Source organism: Balaenoptera physalus, assembly GCF_965194825.1.
Source record: "Balaenoptera physalus genome assembly, chromosome: Y".
Lineage (NCBI taxonomy): Eukaryota > Metazoa > Chordata > Mammalia > Artiodactyla > Balaenopteridae > Balaenoptera > Balaenoptera physalus.
The window spans coordinates 2,667,576-2,680,529 of record NC_138904.1 but is presented as its reverse complement, the minus strand read 5'-3'; the positions used below and the strand labels follow the sequence as shown (position 1 = coordinate 2,680,529).

Sequence of the window (12,954 nt, the reverse complement as noted above, 5' to 3'; positions counted from 1 at the left end):
CACCACAACTATTGCAGCCCGCGCTCCTAGAGCCTGTGCTCTGCAACAAGGGAAGCTACTGCAATGAGAAGCCCGTGTACTGCAAGGAAGACCAGCCTCTGATCGCCGCAACTAGAGAAAGCCCGCGTGCAGCAACGAAGACCCAATGCAGCCAAAAATAAACAAATCAATTTTTTTTAATAAAAGAAGAAATAAAGTATGTCTAGGGATGTTTTATTGCCTATTGTTGCTTCAGTTTGTTTCAAGTACAGGTCATGCTCTGCACCAGGAAAAATGCCTACCAGAGTTTCTTCTTTTACATCTTGTTGGCATACCCTTCTGTACTACTAAAATGTTAGGACTGATCATGGGATCTCATTTTAATTTACGAACCTTGCTAATGCCAGGATTACTCCCCAACACTGGGACAAGATACGTTTCCTCCTTGGACAGCAGATTCAAAGCTGAGGAAGGAACTTCATGAACAGCTTGATGAACCCATCTCTCTCTTTTTACCTCACCCCTCTCCCCACCTCTGTCCTGCCCTCTGTAATACGCATGTATCACCTTTATTAAAATGTATGCATTTCAAACTGTTTATTGAGTTAAAATTTACCTTCTGTGCAATTCACCCATTTAACGTGTCAATTCCATGGTTTTTTAGTAGTCTCCCAGATTGGTGCAGCTATCACCATAATCCATTTTTAGAATATTTTTGTTACCTTAAAAAAACAAACCCGCACTCCTTAGCAATCACCTCCCAACCCTAGGCAAACAATAATCTACTTTCTGTCGCTACAGATTTACCTATTCTGCACACATCATATAAATGGAATCATATATTATACTATGTGATCTTTTGTGTGGGGTTTATTTGATTTTACATCAGGTGTATGCATGTCCTAGCACGTAACATTACTTCATTTCTTTTAAGTGTTGAATGGTATTTCATTGTATGCATAGACCATATTTTTTCTATGCATTTATCTGATGATGGACATTTGGGTTGTTTCCACTTTTTAAGCTGTAATGAATTAATGATGCTGTGAACATTCGTGTACAGATTTTTGTGTAGATGTGTTTTCCTTGCTCTTCTGTATATACCTAGGAATGGATTTCTAGGGTCATATGATCACTCTGTATTTACTGGAGGAACTGCCGATTGTTTCCCAAAACAGATGTACCACTTTATGTTTTCACCAGCCATGGGCAACAGTTCCAATTTCCCTAAATCCTCTCCAACACTTGGTGTTGTCTTCTTGACTGTGTGTGTGTGTGTGAAGTAGTATCTCATTGTGGTTTTGTGTTTCCCTGATGGCTTACATGCATCATCTTTTTTAAAATTAATTTTTATTGGAGCATAGTTGATTTACAATGTTGTCTTAGTTTCAGGTGTACAGCAAAGTGAATCAGTTATATGTATACCCACTCTTTTTTAGATTCTTTTCCCATATAGGTCATTACAGAGTATTGAGTAGAGTTCCCTGTGCTATACACTAGGTCTTTATTAGTTATCTATTTTATATATAGTGTGTGTATATGTCAATCCCAATCTCCCAATGTATCCCTCCCCTGCCACTTACCCCCTGGTAACCATGAGTTTGTTTTCTACATCTGTGACTCTATTTCTGTTTTGTAAATAAGTTCATTTGTACCATTTTTTTAGATTCCATATATAAGCGATATCACATGATGTCTTTCTCTGTCTGACTTACTTCACTCAGTATAACAATCTCTTGGCCCATCCATGTCCCTGCAAGTGGCATTATTTTGGTCTTTTTATGGCTGAGTAATATTCCATTGTATTTATGTACCACGTCTTCTTTATCCATTCATGTGTTGATGGACATTTAGGTTGCTTCCATGTCTTTGCTACTGTAAATAGTGCTGCTATGGACATTGGGGTACATGCGTCCTTTTGAATTATGGTTTTCTCCAGGAACATGCCCAGGAGTGGGATTGCTGGGTTGTATGGTAGTTCTTAGTTTTTTCAGGAACCTCCATACTGTTCTCCATAGTGGCTGCACCAGTTTACATTCCCACCAACAGTGTAGGAGGGTTCCCTTTTCTCCACACCCTCTCCAGCATTTGTTATTTGTAGATTTTTTGATGATGGCCATTCTGACTGGTGTGAGGTGATACCTCATTGTATTGGTAGTTTTGATTTGCATTTCTCTGATAATTAGTGATATTGAGCAACTTTTCATGTGCCTCTTGGCCATCTGTATGTCTTTTTTGGAGAAATGTCTATTTAGATCTTCTGCCCATTTTTTTGATTGGGTTGTTTGGTTTTTTTCATATTGAGCTGCATGAGCTATTTATATATTTTGGAGATTAATCCCTTGTCAGTTGCTTTGTTTGCAAATATTTTCTCCCATTATGTGGGTTGTCTTTTCATTCTGCTTATGGTCATATATCATCTTGATGGGGAATAATCCAGACATTTTAAAACCTCTTCTCTATAAAGCTTCCTATGGTGCTTCCCCTACATTTTTATTTATTATTTGTTTAATTTCTGTAAGTCTTGATTGAGGAAGTTTTTGGAAGATATAATCCAACTCATTGTTTCCTTCTCAATTTTCAGTGGATTATAAAATCGTTGGTCAAATTTTAATGAAGATGGTCCTTAAATAAATACATATATTTTCAGTATACTGGAGAAAATCCCCACATTGATGAGAAATAAAAATGAATATTTTTCCTCATGAGAATATAATAAGTTGATGATGGTGGTGGTGGTGATTTCTATTATTTCCATAGGTAACAAATATATTCATAGCCCTTCATTTCTTCTCTAAGGTAACTGTGGGGTTCTTTTCTCCTCTTCTATCAAAGTTTATAGCAGTAATTTACAATGTAGAACACTGAGTTTTCTGACCAGCGCTTGTTCTTGTGTCTCTTTGTAATTTTCATGTCTATTTGATCACACAAGCATGGGGATAACTGCCAATCACATTTCACTATTGACCAGTGAGGAATGGAAGAAAAAATAGCTCACAGGCAAAATGTCCATTTTATTGCAATTTATACTTTTATTCTAAAATACAACAAATTTTAATCTATGTTCTATCTTGATTAACAGACTCAGTATGCATTCTAAAATGTATTCTAAAGTAGAAAGTATTCAACTTCGCCAAAAATTGTTATACCATCTGCCACTGGGCATGAAAACAAACTAAACCATAAACACTTTTTATTTGATTCTCCTTGGAGGAGCAATGCATAAACAGCTTCTCTATGGATTAGATAAGGTAGTTGATTTACTGAATTTACTTAAAATGTTACATTCTAATGCATGTGTGACTTGAGATTAATCCTATTCTTTTTCTATGGAGGGAAGTCCTGCCTTTTATTTGCTTAGAAACATCAGATAACCTTGGCCACAAGATCAACTCATGGAATGGTAAGCAAGTTACTGAAATATGATTATTATTTCTATTTATTTTTGCATGTAGGAGAGACTTAGAACGTTCACAGACTAATTCACAACTACATTCAAATATGCTTTCAATGTATCAGACATCCTCTAAATGAGTATTCCCTAGGCCTTCCAATCGTCAGAATCCTTGAATATTTTCCTTTCATAAAAACGCCCCCAAAGGCAAGGGAGAAGGATTAACCCACAACTGGGATACATGTTCTGATCTTTTACTTTTAGTCATGTAGTTGTTGATTTTCACACACAAACGTGATTCCAAGGAAATGTGCCCGTTTTCCTCATTTTAAACAAAACTGCCATCGTTTAATGTGTGTTTCTAAAAGGGAGGCATTCAGATGTAAAGAAACATTTGGAGAGTTAACGGACACTGAAAAATTAACACATGGTGTTCCAGACTGCATTTCTTACCTGTGTTTTCGTTCTGTAGGTTGGAAAGAAAACAGCGTGGACTACTATTTATTTATCTTAATATATTTAGTCAGCAAAATACACACATAAATTTAACTTTTCAAATTCATCTCACCACCCACTATGAGGGTTTATTAAGAGAAACTCAACAGTTATATCACACTAGAGGGAATTAGGCATTCTTCAAAAGGGCATGAATTTTTCCAGTTAGGCATTGAAGTGGTGGGTATGATTTTGGAAACCCACAATCTCAAAATTGATAGTTATCATTACAGGAAGATTCTTAGAGTAAACCAACTCCCTCATTTCTAACAGCTGGCAAAAGTTTTCAATGGAATGACCCAACTTCTTGGGAGAAGTATCCCAAGGAGTCAAGTAATGTAACTTGATGGCACAATAACAGAAATTGAAACTGTCTCTCAAATTCATGGGAAATGTAGTAAAAAGTGTGGTGAGCCTTAGGAGAGATGCAGCCAGGAAAATAATTTCGTGTTCAGGATATTTTGAGTCATGGAGGTTATGGACATGTAAGGTGCCTGTTCCTCTTCTACTTGATTTAAAAAAAAAACCTAGTTAAATAGTAATAGGAAAAATTCTTTCAAAACGATCATTTCAATATATGTGAGAATCTCCACAATGACATGAAATGAAAAGCTCTTAACTTGTTTTAAAAAACTGTTTTTTTTGCCAAAAGTTTCCATGGATAACAGAGACCTTTCTAGTGCTCCCATTTTTGGTTAATGGTTCTTTTCCCAGATGCAGAGTTTTCCTGCACCTGTCTCCCAAGAGGATGGCAACAAGGATATGTCAAGAATGAAAAAGCTACACTCTATTATAAGAGCTCTATACATAACATATACCCTCAGAATACAAAAGTATCAAGGATACACCATTTTCTGAAATCAGTTTCCATTTCTGATAAATAACCTATCTGTTAAACTAGGTACGTATGCATCTATTAACCAACATGGAACTTTTATCTCTTGCATATCAATGTCTTAGCTGATGCGTATTTGAGGAGAATGGAAACTCTGATTTTGGATTCATCCAAAATTATCCTGGATAACTCTTGTTTCTCCACCATCTCCATAAAAGGTGCCCTTGTCTAGATATTTTGCCACCATCACATCCATGTTCTAGCACACAAAAGAGGAAAAGTCAACTGGAAGAGACGAGTGACTTAAATTTGCACCCAATTGTTTCCATCCACATCCCATAAGCTAACAAACACACAACTGTATAATGAAGTGGCTTCTCTCCATCTGGCACTGTGTTTGCTTCTGTAGATGCTGTGATGACAAGAGACAGAATTTACTGTTTACAGCAAGATTCGCTGTGGAGCTTTTAGCTATGCTAGACCTGTGAAAATATTAAAATATAGATGAGGAGATTGGATTAAGTATTTTGCAAACTGGTAGCAGTTTTCCTGTTTTTAAAAAATATTCTGGCATATGAGAATGTAGTTTTTTTTTTTATTCTAGGAGCCATCTAAGATAAAGTCTGTCCCTCCCAACATACAAAAGTCTAATGTAGGAGATGAATCAAGATGGCAGAATAGAAGGATGTGGTGCTCATCTCCTCCCACAAGTACATCAGAAACACATCTACATGTGGAACGATTCTCACAGAATGCCTACTGAATGCTGGCAGAAGATATCAGATACCGAAAATTGCAAGAAAGATCTCCACGTAATCAGGTAGGACGAAATGCAAAAAGAAAAAAAAAAAGGAATGGGGACAGGACATGAGCCCATCGGAGGGAGCTGAAATGAGAGTTGAGCCCCAGGGGCCATGACACTTAGGAAGCAGGGCTGAAATCTGAGCCATCTCCCTGCTGCTGTGCAATCCACATATTTATGCTATCACTACCAGCTTTGGAAACTCAGCACCTGTGGGACGTCTGAGCATGGACAAGTGATCCCATGCCTGGGAAAGGTTCAGCCTTAGCAGCTGTGGACTTTGTGGGTTCACAGATGCAGAGGTAGGGCCAGGGTCTGGGATGCTTCCATAGCTCACGTAGTGGGTCCAGGTGCGCAACTACTGTGGTCCTGGGACCTGACTTCAGTGGATCTGTGCTGGTGGCTTTGTGAACACCGCGCCTGAGGGACACCATGGCTGGTGGCATCCTCATGGTTGAGGCAGGGCTGAGGGCAGTGCCAACAACAGTGTACTTTGTGAACCTGTACAACAGGTTACAGACAGGCAATACCACACAGCACAGGCTCTGGTGGGGGAATACTCAGTGGCTCCTCTCCCAGTGGAAATGCTCCAGTCCCACCTACCTCACACTGCAGCTCAGAAACAGATCTGGGGGCTTCTACTGCAGTAATTCAGAAGTAGGCCCTGCATCCTAGCAGAGTGGTGACACTAACAGAATAACAAGGAGGGTCCCCTGGATAGCCAGGGCAGGCTCCGGTCATCACAACACCTGTCACACACCTTATCAAGGGCATAAAGGCCAGCACACAGTAAGAAAATATGCTGCAGGCAACCATACTAAAAACAGCCCCAGGACCAAAATAATAGACTGATGCAGGCCACACAGGGATATTCCCACATAAAAACAGCCCTCCAATAATACCACACTAGATAACTGTTTCCCCTAAGCTCACAGAATCAGAGAAATTAAGTAAAATGAAGAAGCACAGGATCCACTCCCAATGAAAAGACCAAGAAAATAGACCTCTTCTGTCTAATAGATACCAAGTTCAAAAAGGAGGTAATGAATATACTGAAGGAATTAAGAAAGGCTATCAACAGAAATGCAGAGTACTGTAAAAAGGGATACAAAATTAATACAGAGAAATCTCTGGCATTCCAACAACAAAAGATCAGAAAGAAATTAAGGAAACAATCCCATCTACCATCACATCAAAAAGAATAAAATACCTAGGAATAAACCTACCTAAGGACATGAAAGACCTGTACTCTGAAAACTATAAGATGCTAATGAAAGAAATCGAACATGACACAAACAGATGGAGAAATACATCCTGTTTGGGATTGGAAGAATCAATACTGTCAAAATGAATATAATAGCCAAGGCAATTTACAGACTCAATGCTATCCCTACTAAACTACAAATGGCATTTTTCACAGAACTAGAACAAAAAAATTTTAAATTTCTATGGAAACACAAAAGACCTTGAATAGCAAAGCAATCCTGAGAAAGAAAAACACAGCTGGAGGAATCAGGCTCCTGGACTTCAGGCTACACTACAAAGCTACAGTAGTCAAGACAGTATGGTACTGGCACAAAAACCGACACATAGATCAATGGAACAGGATGGAAAACCCAGAAATAAACCCACACAGCTATGGTCAATTAATCTATGACAAAGAAGGCAAGAATATACAGTGGAGAAAAGACAGTCTCTTTGATAAGTGGTGCTGGGAAAACTGGACAGCTACATGTAAAAGAATGAAATTAGAACACTCCCTAACAAACACCATACACAAAAATAAACTCAAAATGAATTAAAGACCTAAATGTAAGACCAGACACTATAAAACTCTTAGAGGAAAACATAGGCAGAACACTCTCTGACATAAATCACAGCAAGATCTTTTTGGATCCACCTCCTAGAGTAATGAAACAAAAAATAAAATAAAAATAAATAAATGGGACCTAGTTAAACTTGAAAGCTTTTGCACAGCAAAGGAAATGATAAACAAAATGCAAAGACAACCCACAGAATGGGAGACAATATTTCCAAACAAAGTAACTGAAAAGGGATTATTCTCCAAAATATACAAATTGCACATGCAGCTCAATATTTAAAAAACAAACAACCCGATCAAAAATGGGCAGAAGATCTAAATAGACGTTTCTCCTAAGGAGACACACACAGATGGCCGAAAAGATGCTCAACATCACTATTAGAGAAATGCAAACCAAAAACTACAAATGAGGTATCCCCTCACACCAGTCAGAATGGCCATCATCAAAAAATCCACAAATAACAAATGCTGAAGAGGGTGCACAGAAAAAGGGAACCCTCCTACACTGTTGATGGGAATGTAAATTGGGGCAGCCACTGGGGAGAAGAGTGTGGAGGTTCCTTAAAAAACTAAAAATAAAACTACCGTATAATCCAGCAATCCCACTCCTGGGACTATATCTGGAGTAAAATATGGTTCAAAAGTATTATACATGCACCCTGATGTTCACTGCAGCACTGTTTATCCAAGACATGTGAGCAACTTAAGTGTCCATCAACAGAAGAATGGAAAAAGAAGATGTGGTACATATATACAATGGAATACTACTCAGCCATAAAAAAAGAACAAAATAATGCCATTTGCAGCAACACGGATGGACCTACAGATTATTATACTAAGTGAAGTCAGAGAAAGACAAATATCATATTACTTATATGTACAATCTAAAAAAATGATACAAATGAACTGATCTACAAAAGAGAAACAGACTGAGACTTGGAAAACAAAGTTATGATTCCCAAAGGGGAAAGGTGGAGGGAAGGATGAGTTTGGGATTAACATATACACACTACTATATATAAAATAGATTATCAACAAGAACCTACTGGAACTCTACTCAATAATCTGTCATGTAAAAGAATCTGAAAAAAATGGATATATGTATATCTATAACTGAATCACCTTTCTGTACACTCGAAACAACAGCAGTGTAAATCCACTATAATATAAAATAAAAATATTAAAAAATAAAGGCTATCAATAGGGATGCAGATTACTGTAAAAAGGAACTACAAAATATAAACACGAGTCAAGGAAAATTAGAAAATTCATTTGCTGACACAGAAGCTGAGCTAAAGGCAATGATTAGTGTACTTAATAATACACAAGAATGAATATAAGTGATCTGGAAGATAGAATAATGGAAATCGACCAATCAGTACAGGAGGAAGACAAATTTTAAAAATGAAAGCAATATAAGAGACCTATAGTATAATATAAAGCATGCCAATCTATGTGTAATAGGGATTCCAGAAAGAAAAGAAAGAGAAAAGGGGATCAAAAACGTATTTGAAGAAGTTCTGGCTGAAACCTTCCCAAACCTAAAGAAGGAAACAGATATCCAAGTACAGGAAGAATAGAGGGTCTAAACAAGATGAGCCCAAACAGACCTATAACAAGACATATTATAATTAAAATGGCAAATGTTAGAGGATTTTAAAGGCAGCCAGAGACCAGCAAAGAGTTAATTACGAGGGAACCCCCTACGGCTATCCGCTGATTTCTCTACAGAAACGTTGCAGGCCGGAAGGGAGTGGCAGGATATATTCAAATTCCTGAAAGGGAAAAATCTGCAGCCTAGTATACTCTACCTAGCAAGATTATCACTTAGAATAGAAGAGAGAAAGAATTTCTCAGACAAGCAAAAACTAAAAGAATACGGCAAAACCAAACCTATCCGAAAAGAAATATTGAAAGGTCTTCTCCAAATAAAGAAGCAGCAAGAATCTATAGGAAAGAGAAATCACAATTGCAAAGTAAATCACTTAAATAAGCTAGTATACAGGTATTTTAAAAAGATGTATGACAGTGATGGTAATCACAATGAAGAGCAAAAGGATAAACATGGAGATGTAAACAAGGACAGCAAAATCCTAAAATGGGGGGGTGGGGAGAGAAAGTGTAGATTTTTTTTAAAAAAGAATGTGCTTGAGCCTATATGACTGTGTGTATAAAACAAAATCACAAATCAAAAATATACACAAGATTCACAAAAACCAAATAGAAAAGAACATAAGCATAATACAAAAGGAAACCATCAAGCCACGATAGGAAAAAGAGGAAATACAAAATCAACTGGAAAATGTTTAAAATGGCAATAAATACATATCTGTCAATAATTCCCTTAAACGTCAACGGACTAAATGCTCCAATGAAAACACAAGAGTCTACAATATGCTGCCTACAAGACACCCAGTGTAGGTCAAAGGACACACACAGACTGAAAGTGAAGCCACCATCACCCTAATACCAAAATCAGACAAAGACACTACAACAAAAAGAAAATTACAGGCCAATATCTATGATGAATATAGATGCAAAAATTCTCAACAAAATAGTAGCAAACCAAATCCAACAACACATGAAAGGATCATACATCATGATCAAGTGGGATTCACCCCAGGGTCACAAGGATGGTTCAACATAGGCAAATCAATGTATGCACCACACAAAAGACAAAAACCATATGATCATCTCAATAGTTGCAGAAGAAGCATTTGATAAAACTCACCATCCATTCATGATAAAAACTCTTACCAAGGTGTGTACAGAGGGAACATACTCAACATAATTAAAAGCTGTTTATGACAAACCCATAGCCAATATAATACTCAACAGTGAAAAGCTGAAAGCCTTCCAACTAAAATCTGGAACAAGACAAGGATGCCCATTCTCACCACTTAGGTTCAACATAGTATTGGAAGTCCTAGCCACAGCATTGAGGCAATAAAAAGAAATAAAATGTATCCAACTTGGAAGGGAAGAGGTAAAACTGTCACCATATGCAGATGACATGATACTATATACAGAAAACCCTAGAGACTCCACACATATCTACAAGATCTAATAAATGAATTCACCAAAGTAGCAGGATCCAAGATTAACATTCAAAAATTGGTTGCATTTCTTTACACTAACAATGAAACATCAGAGAGGGAATGTAAAAAAAACTATCTATTAAAATAGCACCAAAAATGAAATAAAATACCTAGGAATAAACCTGACCAAGGAGGTGAAAGACTTATACACTGAGAATCATAAAGGGAATTGAAGATGTTTTAAAGAAATGGAAAAATATCCTATGCTCTTCATTGGCAGAATTAATGTTGTTAATACTATCCAAAGCAATCTACAGATTGATTTAATGAGATCCCTAACAAATTATGCATGGCATTTTTCACAGAACTAGAACAAATAATCCTAAAATTTATATGGAACCATAAAAGACCCAGAATGGGCAAAGCAGTTCTGAAGAAAAAGAACAAAGCAGGAGGCAGAACCCTCCCACACTTCAGACTACAAAGCTACAGGAATCAAAACAGCATGGTATTGGCACAGTAACAGACATGGATCAATGGAACAGAATAGAGAGCCCAGAGATAAACCCACACACCTACGGTCAATTAATCTTCAACAAGGGAGGCAAGAATATACAATGGGAAAAAGACAGTCTGTCTCTTCAGCAAGTGGTGTTCAGAAAGTTGGAAACCTGCACGTAAATCAGTAAAGTTAGAACACTCCCTCACAGCATACACAAAAATAAACTCAAAATGGCTTAAAGACTTAAATATAAGACATGACACCATAAAACTCCCAGAAGAGAACACAGGCAAAACATCCTCTGACACAAATCATACCAATGTTTTCTTATTTCAGTCTCCCAAGGCAATAGAAATAAAAACAAAAATAGACAAATAGGATCTAATCAAATGTATAAGCATTTGCACAGTGAAGGAAACCATAAACAAAATGAAAAGATAACCTATGGACTACATGAAACATATTTGAAAATGATGCGACTGGCAAGGGCTTAATTTCCAAAATAAACAGCTCATACAACTCAATAGCAAAAAAACAAACAAACCCAATCAAAAAATGGTCAGAAGACCTTAACAGACATTTCTCCAAAGAATACTTACAGATGGCCAACAGGCACATGAAACAATGCTCAACATCAATCCTTATTAGAGAAATGAAAATCAAAACTATAATTAGGTACCACCTGAAGCTGGTTAGAATGGCCATCAAAAAATCTACAAATAATAAATGCTGGAGAGGGTGTGGAGAAAAGGGAACCCTCCTACACTGTTGGTGGGAATGTAAATTGATACAGCCACTATGGAGAACAATATGGAGGTTCCTGAAAAAACTAAGAACTACCGTATGATCCAGCAATCCCACTCCTGGGCATATACACAGAGAAAACCATAATTCAAAAGATACATGCACCCCTATGTTCATAGCAGCACTATTTACAATAGCAGGACATGCAAGCAACCTATGTGTCCATCCACAGATGAATGGACAAAGAATATGTGGTACATATATACAATGGAATATTACTCAGACATAAAACAGAATGAAATAATGCCATCTGTAGCAACATGGATGGACCTAGCGATTATCACACTAAGTAAAGTCAGTCAGAGAAAGACAAATATATCATCTATTTGTGGAATCTAAAATACAACACAAATGAAGTTATCTATGAAACAGAAACAGACTAGACCTGTGGTTGCCAAGGCAGGCTGGGGCATTGATCGGGAGTTTGGGATTAGCAGATGCAAACTATTCCACACAGGATGGATAAACAACAATATGAAAAAGAATATATATATGTATAACTGAGTCACTTTGCTGTACACCAGAAACTAACACAACCTTGTAAATCAGCTATACGTCAATAAAAACCACTAATGAGAATAAAATGGAAACTAAAAGTTTGCTGAATTGGTTCATAGGGAAATAGAAAAATGCCTTGTGTCAAGCTGTTTAAAATGTTCTCTCTTGAACGTAAGGTCTAGCAGATGAAAAGAAGGCTTTCTAATATGTCCATTTACTATGATCTATCCTTTGATGTTACTAATATTCCCTTGTAATGTCTGTCTGTATGGCCACAGTTGGTTTTTTTGAGGTAGTTCTACTTTATTCTCTTCTCTGTGAAATCATTAAAGTTGTCAATATATTGCCAGCCACTACCACCTACTTTATTTTTTTAATAGATTTACTTTATTTTTGGCTGTGTTCGGTCTTCATTGCTGAGTGCAGGCTTTCTGTAGTTGCGGCGAGGGGGGGCTACTCTTCGTTGCAGGGCATGGGCTTCTCATTGCAGGAGCTTCTCTTGTTGCAGAGCGTGGGCTCTAGGCACACGGGCTTCAGTAGTTGTGGCTCGTGGGCTCCGTAGTTGTGGCTCGCAGGCTCTAGAGCGCAGGCTCAGTAGTTGTGGTGCACGGGCTTAGTTGCTCCGCGGCATGTGGGATCTTCCCGGACCAGGGCTTGAACCTGTGTCCCCTGCACTGGTAGGCAGATTCTTAACCACTGCACGACCAGGGAAATCCCCCACCTACTTTATGTATGTCTTTGTCCATTCAGGCTGCTGTAACAGAACACCACAGACTGGCAGGGGG

The 12,954-nt window shown here is 37.6% G+C and overlaps 1 long non-coding RNA gene across 2 annotated transcripts in view; it reads left to right on the top strand.

The window, feature by feature from the left end:
* LOC309653461 overlaps nt 1-12,954 on the top strand; it is a 261,969-nt gene that overhangs the window by 238,308 nt on the left and 10,707 nt on the right. For both annotated transcript variants that reach the window (XR_014259195.1, XR_014259196.1), the window contains one exon: nt 5,308-5,523. This is a non-coding gene — a long non-coding RNA (uncharacterized lncRNA). The remainder of the gene's footprint in view (nt 1-5,307; nt 5,524-12,954) is intronic.